We start from the raw sequence: 10,749 nt of genomic DNA, 5'->3' as shown, positions 1-10,749 counted from the left end.
CCAAAGTCCACCTAGATGATGCTGTGATGGTTGACAATGACAAGAATGGCTCCCCAGTTAAGACTGTGATAAACCCATATGCACCTAAGAACATGGCTCCAAATACAGAAAGCAAACAGTACCGGTCATAAGAGAAGTTTCACACATCTTTCCCAATAACAGGCAGCAACCCACTTGGGAAAAATAGGGAAGTTCAAAAGAATAAGCTAGGTCGTATTCAAACTAAAGTATGAGGCACTCCAGCCTGTTATTTATTCAATGTCAAGACACAGAGCTATATTACATAGTGTGATCTCATTGATAGTTTTAACTTATTTGTGTGGGCTCATACATTCTCCTACACACTTGGACTTGTGAATCATTTTCTGAAAGACTTGTGTAAGACAGGGCAGAGAAAGATTGTCTCCAGTTTTTTTTTAACCACCTTTATCCTGTTTAAAACTTATCATGCACATATATTAATTAGTTTTAACCCTGTTTTAAAAAAAAGGAAGGGAAGAAAAAATAGTTTAAAATTTGATTAATTAACTTTCCTTATGTACAGTATCCAGCTGGTTTCCCAATTACTGTGTCAATTCAGATTGGTGACAGAAATAATTACCCAAAGTCTATCTTCAGGGGAGAAGCAATGCCGTATTTGAACATCGGTCTATTTATGATGAAACTGAAATATGTACGGAAACATGACAGACCTTGCAGGGTGAAAATGCTCTTGAGAACCTCTAGCACCCCGTAAAGCCACTACCTTCACTAGGCTCCCCCCACCTTCTCCAGAGCACACAGAGAAGGGCAGGATAGAGAGGGGATAGGGCCCCGTGTTGGACAGCAACCAGACAGGAACCCATCTTGAACTACTACTCATGTGCCTGAGTTGCTCGTGTTTCAGACATGTTTGCCTCACCACAGGGCGACCCCACCCCAAGGATGCATGATTATAGAAAGAAAAGAAAAGCATCAATGATTGAATTAGGGAGTAAATGAATGAGTGAGTGAGTGAATGAGTATGGATGGATGGATGAATGAGTAGATGAGAGGCTGAATGACCACTAGCTCACAGAAGAGCTGGACAAAGATTTGATAAGGTTGAGGCCTGTCTCTCACTGTGATACTTACCGGCGTCCATGGTTTGCAAACTAGTCCCAGAGGCTCTCTGAAGAGGGTTCTGAACCAGAAGCATCCTCATCCATCGCTCATATTCCCTCCTCCCTCCACCCAGTCCTCATACCTGGGGCAGAATTGTGCTGTGTGCAGGAACCTTCATACACACTCAAGGACATGCTGCCTCTGAAACAGCTCCCATGGTTGCCCTTGAGAAGGAGGCTGCAGAGTGGCCTGGAGCCAAGTGGTGATGCTACTCAGCTGGGCCAGAGGCCAGAAGCAGGATTGGTGTCCCCTGGGATCTGTACGGGACTGTGACCCTCTCTCCTGTCCTCCCTCCTACAGTCATGGGCAGACATGATCATGTCTGAATGAGTGGGTTTAAGGCACCACTGAGTTCTCGCAGTTCTCAAGGAACACCTGAGATGCAGCGGTGGGGCCGAGGAAGAAGAGAACACAGGGCTCAGCACAAAGAGCCAGCCAGCTACGGGGCAGGGGGAGCAGTCTTTCAAGTGATAACTCACTGTAGAAGTAGCCATAAGTCTGCCTTGGGTCACAGGATAGATCTGGGAGCACTGAAATTCAATCAGACGTGCACCCTGAGGTTGCCACGGCTCATCTGAGAACAGGTCCAAACAGAGATCTCTTGGTCCTAGGTAAGGGTTAGCATCTCATGAGGAAGCAAGTCTCGGGGATCTGGATTTGAGCCCCTGAACAATGATTGACTCCCTTCATGGGTCATACATTGGCCTGTCAATCTCCCCCCGCACACACACAGGCTGTGTGTGCTGCTTCCCATGTGGATCCTGATGCCCCCGTGCCCTAATTCTCCCCTACGTTGTCTCCAAGATCCCTTCACTCCCTTTGCCTCTCTTGCCAGGCCCAAGCTCTCACAGGGTTGCAATTATTATTAACATTTTAAGAAGAGAGAAAAAAAAGAACATTTAGGTCAAAGAGAATATTTCACATATATTATTAACACACTGTTCTCTTTATCAACACATTTGGAAAACGAACTTTTTTTTTCATACTCTTCTGGAAGGAGGGGCCCATGAAATCAGAAAAGCCTCTTCTCATGGAGCTCCTGAGGTCTGGGACTCACCCCGTAGCTTCAGTGCCTGTCAATGAAGGTCACCCGGTTCTCAGAGCATTGGCTGTGTGTTATCTGGGCAAAGTGGGACCCTCGCCCCTCGCCTCCAAGGTTCATGTAGCTTGGCAGCAGCTCAAAACTCATGTTTCCTAATAAATCGCTCCCATTCCTACCGAAGAGGGCTCGGGGAGAGCGGCATCACACTAGCAATCCCCTAGGTACCCTTTTTTCTCAGCAAAAAGCTGAAAATTATTCCCTAGTCCATGGGGAGCCACAGGCAAGCCAGGTGGCCACGTGAGCAAAACCCAGTTGATTGGCCCCTGTTCCCAAGCCCTCCGAGAGACTTTGGACATAGAGACAACTGGTGGAGGAGGCTCATAAGAGGTTTACTTCCATACTGAGCCTTGAGAAGTAGCCCCAGGAGAGCATCATGCCACATGGTGCAAATTTACTGTCACCGGGGCCATAAGTACAGGGCTACCACTGTCCTGCTGGGGGATAAGTATCCTGGTAACACAGGCCTATGTTAACTGGGTGGGGCCTGATGCTACACCTCTGCCATCTGGAAGTTTCCTTCATTGGTCTGCCGAGTCTGTCCTCAGTAACAGTATCTGCTCCAGCAGAGGACAGAGCCTTCTCCCAGCTGCCAGCTGCCTTCCTGGTTTCTTAGGAAAACAGTCAGACCATGGGAAGCGGTGGGGCACCAACTCTGGCACGGTCTTTAAGTGGGGCTCAGAGCTTAAGGATGCGAATATGTGATAAGGATATCAGGCCAGGCCCTGCAAGAAGGACGTAGCTAGGAGGGTGAGGTCACAAACATCCCAAGCCAGTAAGCCTGGCTCTGCGGAAGGCCAGGGTCAAGAAGTAGGGTTACAAATACACTGGGTCAGCAACTCATTGCTGATTGGTCCTCCTTGGTGCAAGGCAAGAACAACTGGGAGGAGTCGGATCTTCAAAAGGCATTTGCTGGGGTAGGGAGAGACTGCTTTCCTGTGTTCCATCAAGACCCACCTAAGTCTATCCAGTCGGAAAGATGCTAGAATGGAGACACAGATCAGTAAGAGTGTCCCCTGATGGTACTCATCAGTTGGTACCTGTTGAGTGGCCCTAGAATTTCCTGGCTCAGCCTGTATGGTACTTGGGGACATCTCACCCTGAGGAAAGTGGCCAGATGTTACAGGAACTGAGAGGGTGTCTCATAGTCCCTATACCTTGATGCCAACGAAACTAACTTGCAGGCCAATGGCTCATGAAATCCAGGAGCCTAAACTAGGAAGCTCCCACCTCATTTTGCAGCAGGTTGAACAAGTCCAAAGACTCCAGAGGTCACCCAAGGATCCTAGGTGCTGTTTTGCTCCTACTCAGGGCTGGAGCTGAGCTCTGCTACAATGAATTTGGAATCACCTAGGAGATTGGTACAGAACATCTTTTTGGAATGCCCATAAGAGTGTTTCTAGAAAGGATGAACTGAAATCTACCCTGGCTATCCTGTCTCCACAGGCTAGGGGGTGTGGCAGGAATAAGAGAGAAAGAGGAGGAAATCTCATAGTGTTGATACTCTTTATTTCCTAGATCTTATGATGTGAGCCACGCCTTGCCTTGCCTTGCCTTTCCCATCATGGTGGAGTGTACCTTCTGAAACCACAAGCCCAAATAAATCTTTCCATCCTTCAGTTATTCTGTCAAGTATTTTTTTTTCACAAAGACAAGAACAGTGTCGTACAAGTCAAGGGCAACCATGTGCTTCCCAGGGAGGGGCAGACCAGGGTGGGGCCAAGAAGGCTGGGGCAAGATCTGCTGTCAACTGTGAAGACAAATGAGGGACAAGAGAGTCACTGTGACTTGAGAGAGCTTGGAGAATCCAGCCAAATTCTATTTCTACAAATGAAAGATGATAAGAGGCATAATTAGCTAATGGAACCAGGACAGGCCACGCAATGCAGTGTTCAAGGCTGGGAGCCATGGCACTTCTGTGTTTAAAATACAAATCAGCCCCAAAAGCTGTTTTGAAGAGGAGAAAGAGCTGTACATAGGGTCCGGCCAACAGCCCAGTCAAGCTAGTGGGACCCACAGCTCAAGCAAGCAAGATGTGCCAAAACAGGAGGTGGCAGGAATTGCCATGTCCACGGCTCTTTACATAGTACATCACCTCAGCATTCAAGTTTTCTTTCTTCTTTAATAAATTGTTAAATTATATGTATACCAAAAGTCACTTCAAAATATAATTTATGATTTGTAGTCAATATATGTTTGACTTGTTTTTGTTTTGAGACAGGGTCTCACTATGTGACCGTGGCTTGGCCTAGAACTTTCTATGTAGACCAGCTGTCTTTGAACTTATAGAGATCCACCTGCCTCAGCCTTTGGAGTCCTAGAATTAAAGGCATTCACCACCACACCCAGGTACATGTTTGATTTATCTATTGACTGTACCTACATACCCAGGTTGAGGTAACTTGGTGGGAACTTTCATAGGGTCCTGCTAAGCCCTTCTTGAAATCAATCATCAACATTCACAGGTTTGGGACTTTAGTGGTGTGTGTGTGTGTGTGTGTGTGTGAGAGAGAGAGAGAGAGAGAGAGAGAGAGAGACAGAGAGACAGAGAGACAGAGACAGAGGCAGAGAGACAGAGAGAGAGGAAAAGAGAAAGAGAACAGAGACAGAGAGAGAGATAGGGAGAGACAGACAGACAGACAGACACACACACACACACACACACACACAGAGAGAGAGAGAGAGAGAGAGAGAGAGAGAGAGAGAGAGAGAGAGAGAGAGAGAGATGTCATGAGCAGAAAAGTTTTAAAAACCCTGCTCCAGATAACCCCACCTCCATTTTCACCCAGGCCACAGCAGAGAGCACTTCTCCTTCCATCCCAACAGAAGCTAGTGAAAAACAAACCATAATAAGCAAGCCATTTGGCTCACTTTTTGAGCCAGCTGGGAGGACCCCCTCACGTGCTGTTTCCTGCTGCTGCATCATTAGGTCCTTGAAAGGCTTTTCTGGGGCAATCTACTTGCCCACTTTTGATCTGTATCATTAGAGTGGGTTGAGCTGGCAACTTAGGAGCAGCAGCAGCAGCGGTGGTGGTGGCAGTGGAGGTGGCTGAAGCAATGAGGCAGCAACTGGCGTTTCAGAGAGCAGCCAGGGCAGAAAAGACAGGGGCAATGGTGATGGAGATAAGGGCTGTGAACATGAAACTGGGAAAGTCCTAGGGACAGGCTGACACTTAAAAACAAGGATTTCAGCTAGTCAGGTCTGGAGTGGTTGTGGATGTAGAACAGAGAGATTTGAGGCTGCAACACTAGCCTTGCCACACAGTGATGCAGAGTGGTCTCTGCTGCTGCTTTTAGAGCTTCTGGAAGCGGAGAATGATGACACCTGCTAAGGTCAATGTGATATCTCCGAGTCCTAGAATAACAGGTCCCCAGTCCTCAGGGCTCAGAGCCCTAAGTCTCTGCTCTGCCAGCCCTTGGACAGCCCTAGGCCTAGGACCCTGGAGGGTAGGTGCTGAGGAACCTCCTTCAGCCAATGACCTTTGAGATGCTGGACCAAGTTGGGCATGGCTCACACACCTGCTCTCTCTCCTCTCTCGCCTCCCTGAGGGATTCGGTTCCTGTTTCCATTCACGCAGAGGACTGTGATCTGTGAGTCCCCCCTAAATAAAGAGCCCCTTATTATACTCAGTTCTGAGCTAATGTGGGATTACTCTATGCGTGTTCACCTACATCTGCCGTCCAAAGTGGGTATGAGCCCGCACTTACTGGGACCAGCTCATCACTTCCTGCAGCTGCCTCCTGCCTACTGCACGCTGCTGCAACCTCTCCAGCCCCCTGGGTTTTGTTCCCACCATGATCCGCTGCCGTCATGTCCGCTGACTGCACACAGGCCCTGTTCGCAGCTCATGACTGCTGGCAAGCTTTGGGTTTCTTGATATTCTGGACACCAAAAAACTCTCTCAGTGTACAGAATTGTGTTAATTGTTCTTAATAATTGCTCTTAATTTGGCCAAGCAGAGCGTATTTGTCAGTATTCAATCAGGCACCAATGCACAGCACCAACGGGACTGTTCATGCCGCCACTGGTCGTGACTCTCCGCCACGCGGCAACAACCAAGACACCTGCTGGCCAATAAAGATTATTACACCTACAACAGTTTACTAAAATCTTCTAACAGAGGTAAGTATTAATAAATTAATAAATTTCAAAGTTATACAATTACAGACAACATCACCATGCAGGAATTTAATAACCATTTTGCTTACAAAATAGATGGTATTCTTCAAGGCTTATGTAATTTTTATTATACATCCATTTATTTGATTTTTGGAATTAGCTTTGTTTTTCATAATATATCCTTAAGAAAATGGGGGCCCACAACAATGACTCCACCTGGTTGATACGATGTCATGATGTTAATAGCACTACTTTAAGACTGGTTTTCGGTACCAGCTGTCAAGATGGTTCCAACTTGGTTAGCTGAAATGGTGCCCCTTCTTACAATGTTTTGGTCAGAACTCTAAATTAAAACTTTAAAAAACCCTATTGACTACTCAGAGACTATTTGCAATTATACAATTGCAAATTGAAACTTAACCATCATTTTAGTTTTACAGGATCTCATAGAAAGAACATCACCCCCATGATAACTGGAAGTAATTCTAAAAGATGACGGCTCCTCTCCCAACAGAGTTTGTCCTCAGGGTTAGGAACATACATCAATTAGGGGTTGATTATAACTGATATAGGATTGGGGACTGGGGTGGAAGCTTTGTAGGCTCAGGAATCTCACTTTTTAAAAAAAGGAAAATTGAATGGAATAATAGATAGATTAGTGTGACAATACTCACACTATTAATAGTGAGTAATAGAGCAAATACGTGTGAGCTATTATTTATAGGCAATTTACATTGGTATAGATTCTTGTATATTAATACAAATTCAAATTATATTTGTTATATTGAATATGCTTCTATTTCTGTTTATAATATTTATACACCTATGCAAAATTATTTTGTCATATTGTACGTATGCATGTTTCTACCTCTGTTTAAGATATTTTGTATATTGATATAATTTTAGGACATATTTATCATATTGCACTATACGTTTCTACCTATGATCAAGATTCTTATATATTGTTTACATTTTGAGGTCATTTAAATAACTTAGAGTTCTGTTGACGTGAGACACAATTGCTCCTGTCAGCACTGATTTATTCCCAAGAAAATGTTGAGCACCAAAAACACTCCATTTAGAGCCTGTTTTCTTCCTGGCAAAATTGGTTTTTGGGCAAGGAACTGCCCATGCATCAACCACTGACAAAATGCATGGTGTCTGGACTGGACAAGCAGGTTACAAAAAAAAAAAAAGACTGCCAAACCTTGCCAAGACAGGGTAAGACAGTTTTGAAAAATTTCCTGCCTCTGAAAATGGCCAAAGTTTCAACATTGCAAATGAGACTTTGGGTGATTGCCCAGGTAGCCAGTCTCTGTCATTTACTGCACATTTTGGAAGCTGCTTGATTACACTTCCTGCCTATTGAAGTAATATTAGCTCCCTTCTCAGATCTTCAATGGGGTTGAAGACTAGATAGTCATAGTTACTTTCATCTCATGACTTAGCCAAGCTATTTCTAATACAAGACTTAGACTCCTTAGGATAGAATAATTATTAAAACATTTGGTATATGTTTCTTGCTTAAAATTGTTAATGCTGGTTGTAATTCTAATTTTTATACTTGACGTCTCTTCTTATTGTATATAGTTTTGTATTGGGTTTAGAACTTTTTTATTTAGACAAAAGGGGGAGGTGCTGGGGAACCTCCTTCAGCCAATGGCCTTTGAGATGCTGGACCAGGTTGGGTGTGGCCTTAGGTATCAAAAATGTGTGTGCTTGCACAGCTGTGAGCTCTCTCTGTCTCTCTCTGTCTGTCTGTCTCTCTCCCCCTCTCGCTCTCTCTCTCTCTCTCCTCTTTTGTTCCCCATTTGTGCAGAGGACTGTGACCTGTGAGCCCTGCCTAAATAAAGAACCCCTTATTATACTCAGTTCTGAGCTAGTGTGGGGTTACTTTATTTGCGTTCACCTACGGGTCTGAGGTTGCTAGCCTATGCGTGATTCCTATCCAGTTAGGACAGACAAATAAGCCAGTCAGCTGGAGTAATGAGAGGATAAGGCAGGCAGGAGGCAGGGGCAGGACAGGTAGCCTGGGCCGGGGGACAGGTGGCCTCGGTGGGGACAGGCGGAATGTGAACCTCAACAGGTTCACACTCAGGCTGAGTGCAGGGTCTTTCCCATTAGACCAAAGCTGCAGACTGAACTGTCTAGAGCCTCCTCCCCAAGATGGACACAGACCATGATGAGCAGAAAGCTAACCACGAGCCCTGAGAACCTGGGAGGGCAGGTGGCACGGGAGCGGTCTGGAAAGGGCCTGCACCTGAGCTACAGCCTCAGCTCTTGGGAGACGTTCTCATGACTGCATTTCAAGATGAATCAATTAACTTGATTGATAAATATCACCTCAAGTCCCGTGAACCAAATTTCCACTTACCCTCTCTTGGAGATCCTCAGTCTCATCTTGGCCCCCAGGTGGACTTCCTGGTGTCATGGTGAACCTGTGTGTTTCAGAAAAAAGAAAAAAATGTATGAACGACAATTCTGAGAGACGAGGGTACATAGCTGCTTCTCCAAAGCTCCTCACACCTTTCCTGTGTATCTGCAAGATGCCTGCGGGTGAGAGGGTTCCTTGGCACCTCATGGGACATGGCACGGGCAGGTGCTTCTTTCTGGAGAAGGTCCCACCTTGAAAGCTTTGTTTCCTCGTGCCCTTTGCCACTCGGAGGATGGACAGTTCTCACCAGTGTTTATGGTCAGCTGGCTATTTTCTTCAGATAGTCGCTAACCTACAGAAACACTGAAGGGTTTGACTATATTGCAATTTTTGAGATAGGGTCTCATGTTACCCAGAAGCTAGCCTCAAACTTGTTATGGAGCTAAAAGTAACCTTGAACTTCTTCTTCTCCTGCCTCCACTTCCCAAGAGCTAGGAATCCAGGCATACACCACCACACCACCATCCAGGTGTCTTAGGGTTTCTATTGCTGCAATGAAACACCATGACAATAAAGCAAGTTGGCTGGGGAGAAAAAGGTTTATCTGGCTTATACTTCCACACTGTAGTCCGTCATTGAAGGAAGTCGGGACAGGAACTCAATCAGAGCAGGAACCTTGAGGCCGGGGCTCATGCAGAGGCCATGGAGGAGTGCTGCTTACCGGCTTGCTCATCCTGTAGCCAGGCCCATCAACCCAGGTTGGTTACACCCAAACCCATCAATCACTAATTAAGAAAATGCCTTACAGACTTGTGTATAGCCTGATCTTACAGAGGCATTTTTTGCAATTGATGCTCCCTCCCCTCTGATTTCTGTACCTTGCGTCAAATTGACATAAAACTAGCGGGCACACCTGGCTTATGAGGCACTGACAATCAAACCCTGGGCCTTGTGTGTGTTAGACAAGCACCCTGCCAACTGAGATGCAGCTCAAGGCCCCGAAGCACAATGTAAGAATTTGTATTATACTGCCTTATTTGTGTGCATATGTGTCTGTCCATGTGTGTATTTGTGTGAGCACACAGTCCACAGAACATGTTTGGAGGCCAGAAGCCAACCTACAGGGGTCAGTTCTCTTTCCACCTGTGGGTCTCATGGAACTCAAGTTGCCAGACTGGGGGACAAAAACATTCACATTCACTCGCCCACCCTAAAACAAATGTTTTTAAAGAGGTCAGGAGCAAGAGAAATACCTAGACCAGACCAAACCCACAATCAGAAAATACCCTTGTGGCAGGAGCCCCGTGACAGATGCTCTGGCTTGGAGCTAGGCATCTTTCTGACCCTGTAGTAGAGGAGGCCAGGCTGGCATGGAACCTAGCCTCTGACTAGATTTTTGTGGGGAAGCAACAAGAGGAGCTCTATGACCAGGTATGAAGTGGGGGCCTTGGCTGTAGGACATAGAGCCTGTCCCCAGGCTGCATATCCCCTGGGCAGGGCTGGATGGCCCCCTACATGGGTTTGACTATGGGCAACAGTGCTTTCGATTGCTGGGCCAGTACCTGGGAGCCTGTTTGCTGCCATTCAGGTCTGCTGCCCTCCACCAAACAGGGAGGTCACCAAAGGCCACCCATATACTTTTGACCCCCCCATGTGGCTGCCCCACAACTTTGACATCGATCAGAGTCAAATCCTCCTCGGGCTCCAGCATGGGAAACAAGCCCCAGGTGTTTCGTGATTTTTCTCCTGCAAGGAAGAAAGAGAGAGAGAGAGAGAGAGAGAGAGAGAGAGAGAGAGAGAGAGAGAGAGAGAGAGAGAGAGAGGAAAGGGGGCAGAGAATAGGGGATGGAGATAGACACACACACCCAGAGAGAGACAGACAACAGACACAAATGCTACAAAACCCCAAACTTCCTAAACTTGTGATATTAACAACTGTTCTCAAGAAAGAAACCCTCTGTAAGTTCTCACCAAGATAAATTTAATACAGAGAACCAAACACTCATGCCTCGC

The sequence above is a fragment of the Microtus pennsylvanicus genome, chromosome 7 (assembly GCF_037038515.1).
Source record: "Microtus pennsylvanicus isolate mMicPen1 chromosome 7, mMicPen1.hap1, whole genome shotgun sequence".
Lineage (NCBI taxonomy): Eukaryota > Metazoa > Chordata > Mammalia > Rodentia > Cricetidae > Microtus > Microtus pennsylvanicus.
Note: the sequence above shows the minus strand (reverse complement) of the source record.